Genomic DNA, 16354 nt, shown 5'->3' with positions numbered 1-16354 from the left:
AAGGCCAGTCGCATATGAAGCATCTGACATGGAGATCAGCCAGCCCACTCACTGTGTTCCTCTCCCCACCTTGCCCACAGTGGTAGTAGGTTATTCCCTCCCCTCTCTATGAAGTGGGAACAACGAGCTGGCAATCGGGTTTTCATCTGCCTTGCCAGCACCACGTTCTTCCCCCTCCTCACCCCGTGCAAGACGGTATTTGGCGTGGCAGAGTTTGGAGCTCACTTCCCTGCTCTGTGCTGACAGGACCGATCAGCGGCCCAACAGCGGACCCTACACTGAGCTACGTGCTGCTGCTTAGTAACGGAGGGCCTCCCCGACTCCCCTGTTCCTGGCTCTGATCTGCCATCCTTCCCCTCCCTACTACTGCAAGCCGGGCAGAAATATCTGTGCTACCCCCATACACGTGGCCTCTAGTAGGTGCAGGGATTACAGCGATGCAAAGATGCGCGTCCCCTGCTAGAGCCTCGGTAACTCACCTCTCAGCCTCTGCAATCCCTAGGTAAATAAATTCGGTTATGGGGAGATGTGTGACATACACAATCTACCTCACCCCCACCGTAGGGAGATGCCAGGGTAAAGTCAATTCACTCATTTAAAATCTCCTTCTCCCTCCAAATCACTGTGGTTAACTGCCACAGAACCTTCCGTTTAGATGATTCTGCTCTTTCTAGTCACCTCCAACACCTTTTGCTCATCCGCCGAATCGCAGCAGAAGGAAAAGCACCTGCCACCTTCTTACCATTGTAAATACAGCAGCAGGAGGGATGCAAAACAGTGAACACAGCAACCGCCCACTAGGTGGGGCAAGTCACTTTTACCCCTCCTGTCAAATAAGGGTAAGGATGCTGGTTCATTCCCTGGAAAAGCACCCAGGTCTAGGGAGAAAAAACAAGCTCTACCGCAGTGCTAAGTATTGTCAGCAGGTAAAATTCCACACCTCAGAAGTGGAGGTGGGGGGGGGAGGGGGGAGAGGAACCAGGGGTTCAGTGCAGGGAAAATCCAACCCCAAAACCGTCCTGTTCACAATAAGCTCCCTTCCACATGGACTGCAGAGAATGCAAAACTGACTTTGTCAAAAAAAGGAAGCCTGGTAAAACAAGGGGGGGAGGGGGAGGTTAGCAGAGTGTCTCTCTCCTTTTCTCTCCCCAGAGCCCTCTAACCGAAAGGGTCTAGGCTTGCAAGGGTCTGGAAGTACCTGGCATTTCAGATACTCCTCAGAACAATTTGTACCTCGTCAGTCTGCAAAAGTGAGCTGGAAATGTAAAAATGACTTGGCCAAGTATTTGCAACATGCCTGCTGCTGTGACTCATGAGAGATGATTTCTGGCCAGGCCAGAAGCAGCAAGAGGCTCTGGTGAGCTATTCAAACTCACGGCGGGCCCTCAACCAAGACGCTCCAGATCCAAAACACCGCCTGGAGGGCTTCCCATCGACATCTCAACTCGGCAGCTCAAGCCCCTCCCTAGGCTTTAACCAAACCAATTTGCCTAGTGCATTCTTTCTGGCTCCAGCCTCATTGAGGTTCGAAGGCAAGGCAGACGGGAGGAGACAGAGGACCAGCGTCGTGCCTGGGTCACTACCCCCTTGAGCGTAGCGAGGTCTTTCCCTGAAGCACCGGTTTTCCAGGGAGCATGCTCATCTTACTGCAGCTACCCAGGAGGCAGGCTGTCTTGAAGGTAGGTACCCGCGGCATGGGCTGGCAGCACTAGAGGAACCCACCTTAGCACAGAGGCTAATGCTGGTAGAGGAAGCACATTGGTGCGGGGGAAGGAAAATTACATCTAAGATGCACTGAAGACCCATAATTCACGACACCAGTGCCTCCAGGGAACTCTTTATAACTAACCCGGGAGAAAAAACCCCATGCAAAGTGGGGGAGGCTGCTGGAATGTCTCTGACTCGCTACCACAAACACAGATCTGCTCTGAGCCACAGAAAGTGGAGCCAGCCCGCCTCCCCGGGTCTGGGCACCAGGAACTCTTCAGGAAGTGACTCGCTAATCTTAAAAAGCTTTGGGCTCAGGAGGCGAAAGCGAAGCCGGGACTGCTCGGAGAGTGGCTTTTTACCCTTTAATTAACACACAAACACATGGAAATGTGGAAAGGGGATTAGAATAAACGGCTGGCAGAGCTCAAACGAATTTAAAGCATTACCGTAAGTTGGAAGAGATTGAAGGAACCAGGGATTGGCTAAGTCCAGGCACCCACTTTAATGGGAATCGCACCTACGGGCACTTTCATCCGCTCCCAGCAAAGTATTTTGGAAGGAGTCAATCTCCGAGGCGGCCCCACCCCACCCCATGAAGGAAAACTGAAGATAAACCCCTCAGTCAGTACCCTCCCTGCCTCAAGTACTCAGGTGCTCAACTATTTCACCAGCTTTTAGCTCCTTCCAGCAGAGGCATTTCACTGAACCTTCTGGAACATGTCAAGCAACCTCTACGCAGGCCCGGCAGCATATACCCCACCTCGCCAACGCGGTCGTGGATGCTTACGATCCCCAACACCACAGCCCCTCTCAAAGCTAGTGGCAAACTTCCAAGGTCTAAACCCAACTCTGGAGGTACCATGCCTTTCATCCTTGGCTCTAGAGGCATCTAGCAAGGGACCACAGGCTCCAATCCTTCTGGATGCAGCAGCAGGTGAGAAGAGCCAGTGTGTGCAGGTTTCAAATGGAGCACTTAGTCTTCCCTTTTATAAAGGAGTGAAGTGAGAAAAACCTGCGGAAGAGCATCTCCTAGAAAGCTGGGTCCCGCTATTTTGGAACTGCAGAGAGTCTGGCTGGACATCTGAGCTGAAGGCCCCCCAAGCACAACCAATGGATCTTGTTGCTGTTCAAAGCAGCAGAGGTCGGCCCACAGAAACTGATGGCTAGCCAGGATTGGGCACAGCGAGCAGATGCCAGGCCAAAAAAGCTCCCGAATGAGCGAGGCTGGGGATTCTAATCTCACCCTGCACAGAGCGCTGGTAGGAACAGAGACTTCTCTCCAAAATGAGCTCCCCTGTACTTCGGTAGCAGCGTCCGATTGAGCCCACTCAGCAGAGTTGTAGCGAGGATTGTTCCCGCATGGCCAGGTGTCAAGGCAGTGATGATTTAGAAGGGGGCACTCTTCGCACCGAGCCAGCACTGAACCGCTGCCCCAGCAGGTCAATATGGGGAATGTCCCGGTCCCGGGGATTCGGTATGCAACGCTGGCTCTTCTCCACAAGCCCGCAGGATGCCACATTGGTGTCCCTCTTCCCCTCCATTTGGGATAGGAAATGAGCTGTTCAACAAGCCGCCACCTTCCACCCCAGAGACAGATGCGCTCCTGCCTCAAGGCCGTCCTGAGCTTGTCAATCAGTTTGGATGCAAGGAGCTCCAGGAAACACGGTTCAGCTGGATTATTCAATTAATCCATTCATTCATTTCCCAGCCCACCTTCTAATCAGCACTAGGAACTGCTTGTCCATCTTTAAAAAAAACCCTCCTGACATCTGAGCCTAGCTGCACGGATGTGGCACCCCGGGTCATGCTTAAGAGGCTACTCTGGCAATGCAGGGCTATGGATGAAAGCCAGCAAAGGTGCAGGGCACGTGCCAGGCGCTGGGTCTGCAGCTTTGCCCACCGCTTCCTTCTGCTGAGCTCTTGAAAAGATTAAAAAAAAGAGCCCCACTCCATCTCATTAAGAAAGTAAACACAAGAGCCATCTAAGTGTCTAATTAAGCTTCTAATTAGTCCCTGCTTGTTACTAATGCAAATTAGATTACGCCGCTTAACTACAGCATGTCCACAACACCCTTGTTAATTGCGGCCTTTTGAAATTAAATTACTCCCTAATTAGCATATCAAAGCCATTGATTCGGAGCCAGGAAAGATGAGGGCAGGAGGAAGCCGAACGCCAAGTTTTGTTAATCAGGGACGTCTAATTAAATAGTGACGTCGCACACAGGGGCTCCTGTCTCGCAGTTTGGGAGCTGTGTGGGTGGGTGACTGGAGGGATGCCCAAGTCTGAACAAGGGATGGTTGCTAGCCACAGCCTGCTGGGTAGTAAGGGTGCTGCTGGCACCCAGTCACACCCCATTCATAAAGGACAGGACTACAGTTCCCAGGTTCCCTTTGGTTTGTACCCCACTCCCGCGGGCACTTTAGACAATGAACGGCAACTGGTTGAAAGTGCTGCCTTCCCATGGGTCCATCTACTGCTACAGCGCTAGAATAAGCACCTGTCCAGCACTGCATAGGTCTGGGAGAAGGCCTATCAGTGGGAAGACGGGGAACGGGGTGGGGAGTGATAAAATGGACTCAAATCCCAGCTGAAATACACAGATCTGGTTCCAGATTGACTCCGAGTTAGGGAGTGTTCAATCAGGCTCTGAATTTGAGTCCATTGCATGAGCTGCCCACATGGGATGCAGACCCAAGCTCTCTCAAAGCTCAGTGGGGTGGGGGGAGATGAGATTCCGATTTGTGCCCATTTCATCTAACTAGTTCCAATTCTCAACAAGACCAGTTTGCTGGAACCACACTGCACAAAAGCCACAAGCGATGCCGCCAGTTACCTTGGGGCAGAGTTTAGAGTCCCCACTATCCAGATATCATTTGTATTTCAATAGCACCTAAAGGTCCCCATTGAGATTGGGGCTTCACTGTGCTAGGAGCTGTATAAACTCACAGAGAGAGACAATACATGCCTCAATCTTTACAAAGGGGAGGGGAAACTGAGGCACAGAGTGGGGGTGTGACTTGCCCAAGATGACTCAACAGTTCTGGGGCAAATCCAGATCTCCTGCATCCCGGTCCACTACACCCTGCTTCCAAACTGGAACTCTGGCTGCCTAGACGAGGCAGAGCAGAGAATTCTGAAGTAGCAGACAAACCAGAGTCACTCCATGCCATGGATATTATAATTATTCATCCTGGGGTAGTACCCAGGTTCCCCAGTCATGCCCAGGACCCCACTGTGCTAGGCACTGTACAAACAGAACAGAGATGGTGCCTGCCCCAAAGAGCTTAACGTTTTCTCCCCCAAAACCCTTCCTGAAGGCACTAAGACCAAAGCACGATGCTCTAGCAATCAATACAGTTTCGACTGTCCTATGAGAAAGGACTGGCCCAGTGATGCTAAGAGCCCCTCAGTGCCCACTGGCAAAAAAGGTTCCCTGCCATATAACAGCAACTCCTGTCAAGCCTGACAAACTCACTACACCCAACACAGTGTGGTGAGGGTATCTGTCGATCAAGAACATTACGTAAGAAGCCAGATGAAAACTTATGTCATACAGGCCATCAAAGGTGTAAGATGCACGTACAGGTGTTAAATAAAAAAAAGTGGTCTGTGCATACTAAACATGTTTCAAACGAAGTAACCAAGCAGGGTTGCTAAACAAGTCTTCCCTAGACTGAGGAAAGTGGATTTACCTGTCTACCAAGATACCTGTTGTGAATCAAGTATTGGGAAACCAGCACAAAGAATGCTGCATTTGCATTTTTAAGTCAACAGAAGAGTGAGAAAACAGCCTGGTGTCTGCTCCCTGGAGTACAAACAGAAGGAGAGGAGAACTTTCTCTGGGGATACACTTCAAAAGAACTATAAGAGGAAGGAGAGAGAACCCCTATCATTCAGAGAACAAAGAGGTCGGTGCGCCCTGGAACTCCAACCATGCGTGGTGGAAGGGGGACGGTGACGCTGAAAGGTTGCTTTAGGTGAGAAACCTACCTTAGACAAGGATTGTAACCTATTGGGTCAAGTTATAGTCATAAGAAATCATGACTTTGTTTTATTTATAACCATTTCCTGTTGCTATTATCTCTGTGTAGTATCACCTCAAACTTTGTTCTTCATTAATCAACGTATGCTTGTTTTATTATAAATCCATCTCAGTGCTGTTACGTGAGAGTGAGGCGTGCTGAGCCAACAGACTGGGGGGTGTATTCTGTCTGCAGACAGCCAGTGACAGGGGCTGGATGCTGCAGGGAGATGCTTTTGGAGAGTTTGGGGACTGACGTACATCAAGGGTTAACCTGCAAGGCTAAGTCTGGACTGGCAGAGTCCTACAGTTTGTTTGGCTGGCTAACAGCCTGCGGTGGCAGGGAGCTCCCGCACAGTCCCTTGTTGGCAGACTTACAGTGCTGGACCCCCTGAGAAAGTGTCACCGGCCCATCAGACAGGCAGGCATGCTCCAAAGACCCTTATACCTCAGGGCACTTTTCCTCTCTCACAAAGCTACTGCTTTTTTCATTTGTTTGGGGTGCCGGAGAGGGACATCTGAAAGTCTGGGAAACTCCGTTTCCACTGCTTGCATCCGAAGAAGTGGGTATTCACCCACGAAAGCTCATGCTGCAAAACGTCTGTTAGTCTAGAAGGTGCCACAGGACTCTTTGCTGCTTCTACAGAACCAGACTAACACGGCTACCCCTCTGATACTCCAATCCACCTGTCAATCCACAGCAGATGTTTCAATCTACTGAGAATGGCACAGACGTGTGGGATTTAGTCATCTCTTGCACAGCTTCACCAGTGTATTGCTGGTTTATAATCTATCGAGAGGCAGCCCCTAACCCCACTGTGTGATCTTGGGCAAGTCCGTTTCCCTTCCCAGTGCCTCAGTGTCCTCAGCTGTAAAGTGGGGGTAAATGTCCCACCTGGGAGATACAGGTCTGTCGCATCTTACACTGGGGTTATGTTCCGCAGTCAGCATGTAAAGCGAAAAATCGCATATAGTCAAAATTACATTGAGTGTAATGGCGGGAGGAATCACTCGCATTACAGGTACAGTATTAAAATTGTTATTTTTCTGGGGTTTTTTGTTTTTGTTTTTGCCGACTGTGTAAAGCCGAAATCGCCCATGTTAAATGCGCGTAAGATGAGATAGACCTGTACAGCAATTGTCACCTGTAGGTAAGTGCTAGTTAGGATACACAGCTAAGAGCGGGGTAGAGGGAGACAGGTTCATGACAGATCAGTCCTTCATCCCTCAGATTGTAGGCAGAGTTCTCATCCCAATGACATACCATTTGCTACCCATCCTCTCCCCTTCTGAAAGGCTAACCCGCCTCCTACCAACAGTGATCAAAAAGGCTGGGATTAAAGCTCTAGTGACCCATCCTGACCCCTTCCTGAGTCCAGAGGGTTGCAGTGCTGGCAGGAAGGAGCTGAGAAAAGCCCCAGGCTCCAAAGGCCAGCAAGCTCCCACCGAGGGGGATCCAGAAAAGCAGGGAGGGAAATGATGGGGCATTATAGCTGGCGGTCTCTCCACTGACTTCAATGGAGCTATGGTAATTTACCCTGGATGAGCATTGGCCTCATACTTCTCCATCCTATCAAATGGGAGGAGCTTACAGTAGGCCCAGAGTGTTTGCTCTTGAGATAACCACTTGCTCTCCTCCCAGAGGAAGTGCAAGTGGAAATTCAATACAACTAAAAGCCATAAAGCTACAGGACACCGCTCTGCTGCCCTCACATTTCTAAGGAGGTAGAGTCGCCACCCGACCCCCAGCCCTCTGCCACAAGGCAACATTCACACCCCCTTAGGGAGACAAAAACATGGAGGCTAGATGGCCCACTGCGGGTTGGTAATGGGAGACGGCACCTTTCGCCTCTAGGACCCTAGTTCAGCTCCAGTGAACAAAGACGGCTACCATCTGAAGATTATTCAGTGAATCTACAAAGCAAGTTTGGTGACCTCACTCCAGCCCCTATGGAAGCAAAATCCACATTGTACAGAAAAGCAGTGGGGTCCAGTGGGTCGGCCATTGTGTGGGGAGCTAGAGTCTATTCCCGCTCTGTTACTGACCTGCTGTGGGACAACAGGCAAGTCACTTCCCCACTCTTTGTGCTGTTTCCTAGGCTTGCCTACACAGACTCTTTAGGACAGGGAATGTCTCACACTACGTATTTGTACAGCACCTAGCACAATGGGGCTCTTATCCTGGCTGGGGCCCCTAGCTGCCACCACAAGACTAATCACAAAAGCCACCCTTCTCACAGGCACGTTCCTGCAGAGATATCAAAACAGGCAGGGAGGATGAATTAGCCAACAAGCTCTGGGCAGGCAGCTTGGAGAAAGCTGAGCTTGCTTTGCAGATAAACAGACGACGCCAAACTTCAGGGCTCTCAGCTGCAGTTTGCCAGCGTTACATTCTATGCACACGCTCCAGCAACAGAGTCTCAAGCAAACTGGACAATAGGATAATTTAAAGGGTTTTTTTGAAAATGCTCTAAAGGGGAAGCTCGTTCAGGGTATCCAGACTCTTTTAAAGACACCAAAATCGGCTACCCAAGAGGAAGAAGGGCTAGCCAGCAGATGGGCAGCGGGGTTGAACAAGCATGGTGGGCAGTCGTTCATACTGAAGTTAATACCATGGGGATTTCTCACTTCAGTTACTTTGAACGGGACTAGGGTACCCATGAGAGGAAAAAGCCTAAATGAGGTCTAAATTAGCTGTTACCACTCAAGAAAGATCCAGGAGTCTTCATGGCTAGTTCTCTGAAGACATCGGCTCAATGTGCGGTGGCAGTCAAAAAAAAATAAAGCTGAGAGAATATTAGGAAACAATAGAGAAGATAGAAAATATCACAATGCCACTATATAAATCCGTAGTGCACCCACACCTGGAATACTGTGTGCCGTTCTGGTCAGTCAATCTCAAAAAAAAAGAACAATAAGAATTGGGAAAAGTACAGAGAATGGGGGGAAAAATTTAGGGGCATGCAACAGTTTCTGTTTGAAGAGAGATTAAAAAGATTGGGACTGTTCAGCTTAGAAAAGAGACGACTAAGGGAGGGATGTGACAGAGGTCTATAGAAACATGACTGATGTGGAGAAAAAAAAGTGTTATTTACCCCTTCACAGAACACCTGAACCAGGGGTCGGCCAATGAAATTAACAGGCAGCAGGTTTAAAACAAACCTAAGGAAGTACTTCTTCATACAATGCACAGTCAACCCATGGGACTTGTTGCCAGGGGATCTTGTGAAGGCCTAAAGTACTAGCTGGGTTTGGAAAAGAGTTTGATCAGTTCATGGAGTACAGGTCCATGAATGGCCATTTGCCAGCATGGCCAGGGACATGAGCTCATATGCTGGGTGTCCCTAAACCGCCAAAAACTGGGACTGGACGACAGGGGATGGATCACTCAAAATTGCCCTGTTCTGTTCATTCCCTCTGACTCATCATGCACTGGCCACTGTCGGAAGACAAGCTACTGGGCTAGATGGACCATTGGTCTGACCCAGTATGGCCATTATGTTCTTACACAGTTAGAATCAGTTTAAAACTCCCCCACTAACAACCCCCAATTCACGAGAGTGCATTAACAAGGAGTCTATTAACCGAAGAGACATCCAAGTCTGAAATAACTTGGCAGATTCATAGTAAGGAGAAGGAAAGTTAAAATGAAGTGAGTTCTTCTACTTTTTAATTATTATTTAAATAACCTGTGAAAATCCAGGTTTTTTAATTTTCTAACTTTTTCCTTTTTTTGTTTAAGGTGGTGAGAGGCGGAAAGAAGGGGGGGGGCAAAGATTGGAAAAAGTTTAATACAGAGGAAGAGAGTCTATTAAAAAAAAAATGCAGCCAGCTCGTCTCGGGGGAAGAGCTGAAATATTAAAGAAAGGAAAATCGCTTCTCGGGCTGCAGAGACAGAGGAGGAGAATGGAGCGGGTTTAAGAGAAGGAGCCGTGTGCTTTTAATTGAAAAGAGGGAGATTCGAATGAAATATCCAATATCCCCATTTAAAGAAAGGCAGAGACAGACAGACCCCGGCTGCTTTGCTACGCTGAGGAATTGCTAAGGCACTAACTTTATTTCTCCTTCTCAGCCGCCTTCCCCGCCCCCGTGAAGTTATAGGAAAGGAGGCCGAGAAAGAGAAGAGGTTTTTCCTTTCAGATGAGAACTCAAGCGAGTGGGGGTGGAGGGTGGGAAAAAGAGACCCAAGTTTTATTCATTTATTTTATTTTATGAGATGAGATGAGTAAAATAAAAAAAAGAAGAGAGTTTTATAATGTTACCGTGTTTGGAAGCAGCAGCAGAAGGGAGAAAGCGGGTGGAGGGAAGCAGCTAAGAACAGAAGGGCCAGCGCTAACCACCCGCCGTACAAGCCTCTTTCCCAACGAGATTCAATTAATTGATAACAAGAGGCATCAAATTAATTTTTCAAGGATGTTAGATTTTGATGAAGGAAAAAATCTCTCTGATTTTAATCGGGGCGGCGTTTAAAAGGCATAAATGAATATCCTTTTCTAATCATCTGAGGCGCCGAGGAAGCGCCAAGCGGTTAACGTGAAAATTCAAATCGTTTAATTAGGGGGGTGGGAGGGGAGGTGGCAGCGTCTGAGGGGGGAGACTGGGCTTTTCTTTTAAGGAGCTTTATGAAGAAATTATTTTTAAAAAAGCGTCCTCCCAACCATCTCTCCTCGAACGCCTGCGCCCGTACTGTGGGGGAAAACATTTCTCAACGGTTTTGTTTTTGGATAGAGACAGTTTCCCATCACAACCTAATTAACAAAAACAACAATGAACGAGGGAAGGGAACAAAAATCCAAACTCCGAGGGGGGGGGGGGGGGGAGATGACAAAAAAAGAAAAAAATTATGTGGTTCTCCCAATATAGACCGCTAACAGAGAGATGCCCTAGCATCCCAGCCACAGCGACCTGCTATTTCCATACGCACGTGGTATGGGACATGCACAGTCCCCCTCCCCCCCAAAATAAAAGGAAGCTTCTTTTTCCTTCCTAGTTTTAGCACTTGTGTTTTAAGGGTAAATATTCTCAGCCAAGCGAGGATTAACCCCACGAGAGGATTAACAAGAATTTCATGGCTAAAGATGACAGAAAGCCGCGAATAGAGCCAACGCCCACGTATACATATACAGACACGTATGATATCCTAAGTATGTGTCGCATATGAATCACATGGCGAGTAACCGTCAGCTAAGAGCAAACACGGAGACCGAATTCAGTGCTTGGAGTCACAAGAGAAGCTTGGCTGTTTTATCATGTTGTCAGACCCACGGACATGGCCTTATTCAGCTCTTTTCTCTCGTTTATTTCAGCCATGGACCACACCAGATCTGGATCAGAGGGGAGGTTTTCATTTACTTTGTCACACATTGAACGTGTCCTCCTCAGAATCCTATTTGGAAGTTGGACTGAAATGAGCAGCATAAGAAAAAAAATCCTACAACTACAAACGCATCCTCCTCAAACTTATTAAAAAAAACAAAAAACGTGCCCTGGTAGGTGCTACAGTTTAAACCCTCACTTCACTCTGTCCATCATTAGAAAGCAATACTCTCATACTATTATATGCAGCCGACGTTAGAACAACATTCCGCACAAATTCTTTGATAGCTTGTCAGTCCGGACCCAGGTTTAAGTATCTTTGCATGTATGCACAAGAGGTGTCCTTGCGTGGCTACCCCGTTATCAGTGACGCATGCACGTACCAGAGAATACTGATTTCTACGGGCCTGACCCAGTTCCATAAAGTCTTTTCACTGCCACAGGCTTTGGGTCAAGCCCAGATTCAGCGAAGCGCTTGAAAACACATGCTTACCTTCCATTGCACGCCTTAGTCACAGTGACGTCAATTAAATTCAGCCCCGTTAAAAGTGGATGCCACTCCACTGAAGGCAAAGAGGTTGATCCACTTGATGACGGATCTAAATGTCACCGTTTGCAAGATATCTACCCCAATTTTAGAGCTGGGGAGCTCACGCCTACACACAGGCTCACTATCTGCAGGAGTCCTCTGCTGGGAGGGACCACCCATCCCTCCCGTTCAGGACAGCAGCTGTTGGACCAGCATGTGGAGTCATTCTGAATGAACCTCGTGCTGCCAAGAAAGAGAACCTGCCTGGAGTATCAGCAGAGAAAATCGCAGGTGGCAGCGTTGCCCCACACCGGCCCACCCAGCTTCACTCTCCCCTGTGCCTTGTGACGCCACTCAATGACCCAACCATTGCAGCACCACTCCTCCCAGGCACACCACAGCAGGGGTTACCTAGCAGCTTCTCTGGGTCGCTTTGCATCTTACGGGTAACGGCACCGCACGTCACTAGGACAGGGGGCTCTGCTTCAGCTTAGTGTCCTGGTGGGATCCGCCATGAACCATCTGTGACTTCAGGGGACGCCGCTAGGGATGGGAGGCCAGAGACAGCGGAGAAGGGAAACATCCCCTCCCCTCAAGCACATGCCAACAGCGAAGAGCAACTCCCATCCTCATCAGACTGCGTGTAATTGGTGCCTTTATTACCCACGGGGCTACCTGCAGACACTTTAAGGCATCTAAGCAGGGAGCTGAGGAAGGCTACATATCGCCGTGCTAGGCAGTTAAGGGCTGCACTCGCCTGGGTCGATCCTTCAATAATACGCACTCTGCCTGGTGGCGCAGTGGAGCTGCTCTCAGCCACGCTGCCAAGTCTGCTCCTGCAGGGCTTCGGACTAGCGCTGCGCCTCCCACCGTGCTGGGAACACTTAGGCCGAGCCGAGACCTGAGCGGAGGAAGGCTCCCAAGAAGGGTGTGCTCTTGGGAGAAGAGAGGGCACCAGCAAAGCTCCCAATCCCAGGGGACTCAGATCCTAGGTGGAGGCCCTAAAAGTCAGGGATGGAATCAAGGCAAGGCGAGGGACAGTAACCAACGGAGGGAAAGAACAGAGGAGAATCTGAGTGGAGCAGAAGAAGGGAGGCAAAGGGATAGGGGAGAGATGGAGCAAGAGGCTTAAAGGGCAAGAGATTAGTCACTTGGTGGCAGAGTTTCAGGAGAGCCCAGTACGTTGGGTGAGGAGCTCTTGGGAGAAATGCAGCTGTAAAGAGTCTGCTTGGTGATCAGCGCTAGATACCTTGGCAAATCTGGCCCAAGGAGTACAGACCCCACACCAAGAGCAGGGAAAGGGAGAGTGGGGACAGGCTTGGAGTGCTCCCCAGGAGGAGAGACGCCATAAAGCTACGCAATTCAGGCACACTAGGCCATCGGCATTGAACATCTAAGAACACAAAGCACAGAAAAAAAAACTTACAGCCTTGTGAAAGGTGCGGGAAATTGGGCTTCTGCACACCATCAAGAACACAAGCTGAAGTATATGGCCCCGTCCGACCCAGTGCATGCTAGATACAGGGCTGATGGTTTCCTAAACTATGCTCTAGCTCAGTTAGAAGTTATGGGCTCAATGCAGAAATCACTCAGTGAGATTATAGATATGATCTGTGTTAAGCAGATGACACTAGCTGGTAACTAAAAAGGCCCTTTCTGGCTTTTAAAAATAATAATAAATAATAATAAAATCTATGCACCTATGAAATAAAAGGACAAGCTCCAACTCTGGAGGTTTTTTCCAGAATCTGTTGGATGTGGCCTTGATATATCAAAAACAAAGAACACCCCAGAAACATTTTTCTGGCTTGCAACCCAAACTCCTGATCATTTCCATGAAGCAAGGGCCCCCTTTTAATTCCAAAAGGATGCTATTTGAGGAAAAAAAGAAAGGCATAACATTTTCACCACTTCTAATTGAGGGGGGTTTTGGTCAAAAGTCGTTTTTTGCATCAAGGCTTCAGAAGGGAGGGCCCCTTGCCCCCATCTCCTAAAATGTCAGGAGACAGATGTTACAGATGCGAAGTCACCCAAAACAAGACTGCCAATGCCACCCAGCCCTCGTTATCTATATTAATAAGTACCACTTGCGCTGAACTTTGCAGGCAATGCAATATGACTCCATTGAGAGCGGAGAGAAATTTTTCAGCCACAACTTTTGGGCATGAAACGCCGATTTGGCAATACCACAAGAGCGCACCGATTCATGTCGATTTCACTGAATTGTTCTGGAAACACCTGCCAAACAATTCCAAAGGAATCAAAATGTTTTAACATCTTGCAAAAACAAAACGTTTCCATTTTTTTTGGTTTGAAACCACTTTGTATCCAAACTTCCTCTCGGCTTATTTTAAAAATTCAGCAACATTTAAAAAAAAAAACTTGGTAAAAACAGAAACAAAGTGCTTGGTTGGACTCAGGAGGAAAAAAATAAACTTTTTGACTCAATTTTTTTTCCCCTTTTCCATCCAACCTGAAGCAATTACCCCCTCACCTTCCTCCCCCCACACTTTTCAAAATTGCCAATGGTCCACAACATTCATTATTTGCCCAGCTCTATCAGCAGCATCTGTGCCTCACCCTTCTAGCTTTAACACTAAGGAGGTGGCATGTGTCCATCTCTAGCCCTCACTGAAAAAGCTGGCAGCTACCAAACAAGCTTAAAAAGTCCAAACAAACCTGCTGTAGCATTAAGAGCCTTTTCTGCCAGACGGGTTCTTTTAAAACATCTGCAAGGTCCCACATTTAGCATAGGGAAGACTAGAACTTACCCTAAGCTTTGTGACTTTCAAATATTATACCATCCAGCCAAGCACACGGCCAGATGGGGACAGCTGTGCACAACGATCACCAACTAAAAAGATAAGGCTACATACAAGTGAGATTTAGGCCTCCGGTATCCAGGTTGGAGTCTCTCTTTACCTGCATTCTGTCTCCCTGAAATTCCCTCTCGAGTTTCAGCTGGATCCCTCTATTCTCTCTGCTCCTGCCCTGTTGTAGAAGTGGCTGTTATGCATTGTCAAAACAGCTGCCGCACTCTACCGCAGAGGTGGCTGCATTTCATTAGCTGGGGGAAGCAGTTTATGAGTAGGTATCTGTGAAGGTAGCAAGGAACTTTGGGATGCACGGTGCTTTGTAAATTTACTATGTTGTCCTCCCCACTTGCCCGGTCACCTGTTTGATAACCAACAAGGAGCGCTACAAAGACCTCTCAGAGGTAATTACCCAGGGGGCGAAAGGGGGAACACAGGGGACAGGTTCACTCCCTTCAAGGTCTAAAGGCTGCAGTATGGGAGAAGGAAATGGGAGTCCAAAATTAGGAGGAGCTCAGAAAAGGGGTGATGTCTTAGCTAGGAGGCAGAGAGCTAGTCCCGGGACTTGGATGATGTGGCTATCTACTAGATGGGGCTGGGGGGGAAAGGGAGAGCTCTTCATTGTTTTAGCAGGACTTTGTGGGGTAGAGGGGAGGAATGAGCACTTGTTGCTACCAGTCATTGGTACCAGAGGCACTAGCTTTGTTAGCAGCTCGGTGAGAAGCGAAGCGATTGCGGCTGAGGGTTCACAGGCTCCATTCCCGGCTACTAGCAGTGGTGGGAGGCAGCTGTGTAGATCACCTGGGAGCCGAGGCTGGCGAATGGCAGAACACACACACCAGATCGGAAGTTTCAGTGTCTCCCGGCCACACCTACACTTCTCACTTAGGAGCAAACAACATTCCCAGCCCTTTCCTGAAACCCCGGCCCTGCCAAATCCCGTCTCCAGACAAGCCGCAGCCAAGGGGTTAACACTGCCGGGTGTCCCCCCTACCCTCGCTCCATCAGAGCAAGGAGCTGGGACCAGTGCATTGCCGATATTAGAGCCCCGCCGCCTTGAGAACAGACAGGCCAACATGGAGCCAAGGCAGACACAAGTGTCCGATTTAGGGCCTGTTGACCTATGTGGAGTTGGGCTTCCGGATGCCACGACTGAATTTGGCTGAGTGTCTTTAACAACCCTCTCCCCGCAAGCCATTTGCTCTACCATGTGCTCTGTACCGCCTGCCACGCAACTGATCCTGCCCACGTCCATGGTGTGCACGCACCAGCGAGACAGAAGGGGGCCCAGCAGTCCCGGAGCACACAGACGTCTCCATCCACAGAGCACGGGCAGGGCAACCTACTTCAACTGCCAGGTACAGGATGCGGAGTTGGTGAAGATGTATCCCCTCCTTCAGACTCTCACTACAAAGTTCAGCCATTTAGAGAAGTCAAAGACATAAAGGCCATTTACGCCTTCTCAGTTTACAGTCTAACACCACAGCACTGGAGGTCTAGGGTACTTATGAGACCCCTATTAGGATCTAAGCACCTCACAATCTTTAATGGGAATTATCTTCACAACACCCCTGTGAATGAGGGGAAATATTATTCCCATTTTATAGATGGGAAACTGAGGCACGTAGTGACTAAGTGACAGTCAGCCTGTGGCAGAGCAGGGATTTGAACCTGGAGCACCCTAACCATTGGACCAGCCTGCCTCCCAAGGAAGAGAGGCTTCCCAACACACTGAATTTAACAGAGCACAAACATTAAACAAATGGGGAGAGGGAGGTAGCTACCAGCATTCCACCCCAGACATGGCTGCATTTCAGCAGCAGGTGAAGCCATCCCTCTATTCCATGTAGTTTGTAAAATGTTTCAGTATGGAATGCACTGTATAACTCCAAGGGGTTATTACCATTAATGTGGCGTCACTGATAGAACCACAGCAGTGTGGCGTTACAGATGCATCCTCATTT

General features: G+C 48.9%; 1 protein-coding gene across 7 annotated transcripts in view; it reads right to left on the bottom strand.

The window, feature by feature from the left end:
• FOXP4 (forkhead box P4) overlaps positions 1-16354 on the bottom strand; it is a 140724-nt gene that overhangs the window by 107465 nt on the left and 16905 nt on the right. Inside the window, exon 1 of one of the 7 annotated variants that reach the window (XM_039535188.1) lies at positions 480-613. The exons of the other annotated variants lie outside the window; for them this stretch is intronic. The gene's annotated coding sequence lies outside the window, so the exon portion shown is untranslated. Of the gene's footprint in view, positions 1-479; positions 614-16354 lie in introns of those variants that run through there. 7 annotated transcript variants of the gene reach the window in all.

This window comes from Mauremys reevesii, linkage group 4 (genome assembly GCF_016161935.1).
Source record: "Mauremys reevesii isolate NIE-2019 linkage group 4, ASM1616193v1, whole genome shotgun sequence".
Lineage (NCBI taxonomy): Eukaryota > Metazoa > Chordata > Testudines > Geoemydidae > Mauremys > Mauremys reevesii.
Note: the sequence above shows the minus strand (reverse complement) of the source record. Positions and strands in the feature narration are given on the sequence as shown.